The 3,507-nt window shown below is 47.9% G+C and overlaps 1 protein-coding gene and 1 non-coding gene across 3 annotated transcripts in view; one reads left to right on the top strand and one right to left on the bottom strand.

Annotated features, from left to right (window-relative positions):
- FBXW8 (F-box and WD repeat domain containing 8) overlaps positions 1–3,507 on the bottom strand; it is a 133,807-nt gene that overhangs the window by 78,307 nt on the left and 51,993 nt on the right. The gene's annotated exons all lie outside the window — the stretch shown is intronic.
- On the top strand, positions 1,461–1,565 carry LOC115871949. The gene has a single exon (XR_004047569.1). It is a non-coding gene; the product is annotated as a U6 spliceosomal RNA (small nuclear RNA).

Below are 3,507 nucleotides of genomic sequence, written 5' to 3'. Positions count from 1 at the left end.
ACCTTCAGTTTCTGACCAAATGAGTACTATGTTGGATACAGGCGGCCGATGTTTTTTGTATATGTCATTGTCAGGCCAATCCTGGGAGCTGCCACCACCATCAAGAAAGGACAACAAACAGAACCCAAAGGAAACAACATCACTTATGAGCAACCAGCTCTCTGGACACCATCTCTTCTAAAACACAAAGAGGACACTTACTGTCCCACCCCACCCAGGGCAGGGCAGAGGCCGGATCTGGAGGGAAAGGCAGGAGGCTTATTCTGTAGAGATGGTGGTGACTTGTGTACACAGACTTCTCAAGGTGAAGAATGGGAAGTTTCAGCTGGAAGAACTAAGCCAAGGTTGTCTTTCAATTTGGGGTCACCAGTGAAGGAGCTTCCACTTACCTAGCAGGCCAAAAAAATGTCTGGGGGGAAGGACCCAAAGGAGACCACCGAAGCACACGAGAGGTGGGACCATGAAGATGCGTGGGGAAATTCTACCTTGCAAGTCTGGCTAGACCAGAGGGTGTACATCAGTACAGATAGGAACTGGAAACACAGGGAGTCCAGGGTGGATGATCCCTTCAGGACCAGTGGTGAGAGTGGCGATACAGGGAGGGTAGAGGGAGAGTGGGTTGGAAAGGGGGAACCGATTACAAGGATCTACATGTGACCTCCTCCCTGGGGGACGGACAACAGGCAAGTGGGTGAAAGGAGACATTGGACAGGACAAGATATGACAAAATAATAATTTATAAATTATCAAGGGTTCATGACGGATGGGGGAGCGGGGAGGAAGGGGGAAAAAAGAGGACCTGATGCCAGGGGCTTAAGTGGAGAGCAAATGTTTTGAGAATAATGAGGGCAATGAATGTACAAATGTGCTTACAAATGTGCTTTACACAATCGATGTATGTATGGATTGTGATGAGTTGTATGAGCCCCTAATAAAACGATTAAAAAAAAAAAAGAAGATGCGTGGGGAGCTGAGAAAAGCCCAGCAGCATATGTGGGGCCATAGGAAGGGCGGGGGAAGTTTCATTCCAGAACCACTTTCCACAAAGCTTCCTGGGTACGGGGGCTAACGTTAGGTTCTGCATGTAGAAAGTCCCTCACTATAAAGGTCCTGGCCACACTAAAAGGGGGTCATCAACAGGGCAAATGCTGCCAAGAGGCTGCCAAGAAAAGGCCCTTTCATTCATTGGTGACCTTGAGGAAGGCCGTTTAGCAGACAGGCAGGGAGGGAAGTCAGCTGCTGGGGCCAGGGAGTGGACCTCCCTCATTGCTTCCGGCCTGGGGAGGAACTCAGGTAAACATGAAAGATGTGCTCAGGAATATGGACTCCAGGGGTGATCTTACTAGGGTCACGGCATTAAGAAGGTTGAGAACCACTGCTCTAGGTCATGGTAGGACTGAGCCCCTGTGGGTTTTCAAGACTGTTTTTTAGGGCATTGCAAAAAAGAAAAAAAAAAAAAAAAGCTTATTAGCAGCACATATACTAAAATTGGAACGATACAGAGAAGATTAGCATGGCCCCTGAGCAAGGATGACACGCAAATTCGTGAAGCGTTCCATGTTTGAAAAAAAAAAGAAACGCCTCATTAACAGAATTCCAAGATTATAGCTCTTTATGGGAGTTCAAAGCCTCTTCTTTTTCCTACAGAGGAGCTGGTGGTTTCAAACTTCTGACTTTGAGGTTAGCAGCTCAACTTGTAACCCACTACACCACCAGGGGTCACAGTGTGTCATGGGATACTCGAAGCTCCCTGCCATCGAGTGCATTCCAAATCCTGGCAACCCTCAAAGATAGGCAGAACCGCCCCTGTGCGTTTCCAAGAGGAACTCATTGCAGGACTGGAAAGTTTTGTCTTTATTCCACAAAAAAACAGCTGGTGGAATAAACTGACCCCATGTGAGACTCAGTGAGGGGTCTTGTTAGGTGCCATCAACTCCGTTCCATTCCTGTCACCCGGATGTGCAGCAGAATGAAACACGGTGCCACGCTCAGCCACTCTCCCAGGTGCGATGTGGGAGCCCATTGTTGCAGCCACTGCGCCAATCCACCTGGAGGCTCTTCCCGTTTCTCACTGACCCTCGACCAAGAATGATCTCCGTTTCTAAGGACTGCTCTCCCTCCTGACAGCAGGTCCAAAGTGAGTGGGATGAAGCTTCCCTTCCCAAGGAGCAGTCTGGCTGTACTTGGAGAAAAGCTTGTTTGTTCGGTTGCCAGTCTGTGGTACTTTCCGTATCCTTAACCATAATTCAAATTCAAGTGCATCAACTCTTATCATTTCTGGAAAGAGAAAGAGACAGAGAGGGAGGGAGGGCGGGTGTTAAGAGAGAGAGGAGAGAGAGGGAAATATGTGCTTGAGAGAGAAAAGCGACAATGCTATCGTTATGAATACGCATTTCCATGAAGCTTATGTTGAGTACCAAGGCACTAGGCCGGGTGGTCTATATGCTTCCTCTTATTAACAAAGTAACTCGCTTCAGAAACGATGCTAGTTCACAGACAGTGATGGCAACCAAAAAGCAGTGTACAGGAAACACTCGATCTAAGCATTTGCTACTTAAAGGTGCATTATAGCTTAAAACTGACCAATACTTTCTCATAACTGAGGTGAAGAGTTCAAGTCTCAGTCGGTCTGAACGCGGTTTGAGCCCTGGGGGAAGGCACGACTGTCAGGATGCTGGTAAGAGAAGCCATGAATCCTATAGGTGCAGGAGGCGACCACGGGCACCATCGCTTTCTTAAGTTTAGGCCTAAGCACTTCCTTGCTCCAGGCCTCCGGAAGCTTCACAGCTGAGATTGGATGATGCCAAGTGGGCATTGGAAAAAGCACCAAGTCCACGAGGCCCTCATCGCAGCCCGTAAGAAGAGTGGGTTGAGGTCACCGTCTCTGACCTTCAGTTTCTGACCAAATGAGTACTATGTTGTATACAGGTGGGCCCTGATACTAAATTTGATGCCTACTCCCTATAAAGCAACGTGCAAGCACTATGTAGGGCATTTCATGAGACGGTACCTTAACCAGCTGCCACTTGAATCAATTCCAACTCATCACAACTCTTTATAGGGTTTCTGGGGCTGTTGATATATGTGGGTGCGCAAACAGCGAGAGAAGCCGGGTTAGATGAAGAAGAGTGTGGCCATCAGGATCGGGGGAAAGTTTACGAGCAGCCGACAACATGCAGACGATGCAGCCTTGCTTGCTCAAAGTGAGGGGGACTTGCAGCACTTGCTGATGAAGATCAAGGACTGCAGCCTTCAATACAGAGTACAACTCAATGCAAAGAAAAACAAAATCCTCACTAGACCAACAGGTAACATGATAAATGGAGAAAAATCTGGAGTTGTCAGGGAATTTCATTTTGCTTGGAGCCACAATCAAAGCTCACGGGAGCAACAGTCAAGGGATCAAACGACAGTCTCTTAAAAATTGGCTGCACAAAACCCCTTTAGAGTGTTAAAATGCAAGATGAAACTATTTCGGCAAACCCCTGAGGACACTTGCCCAGGAGC

Source organism: Echinops telfairi, unplaced genomic scaffold, assembly GCF_000313985.2.
Source record: "Echinops telfairi isolate 266 unplaced genomic scaffold, ASM31398v2 ScPeMD7_7412;HRSCAF=8450, whole genome shotgun sequence".
In the NCBI taxonomy this organism is placed as follows: Eukaryota; Metazoa; Chordata; class Mammalia; order Afrosoricida; family Tenrecidae; genus Echinops; species Echinops telfairi.
The sequence above is the reverse complement of the archived record's forward strand: the minus strand, read 5'-3'. Positions and strand labels throughout refer to the sequence as shown.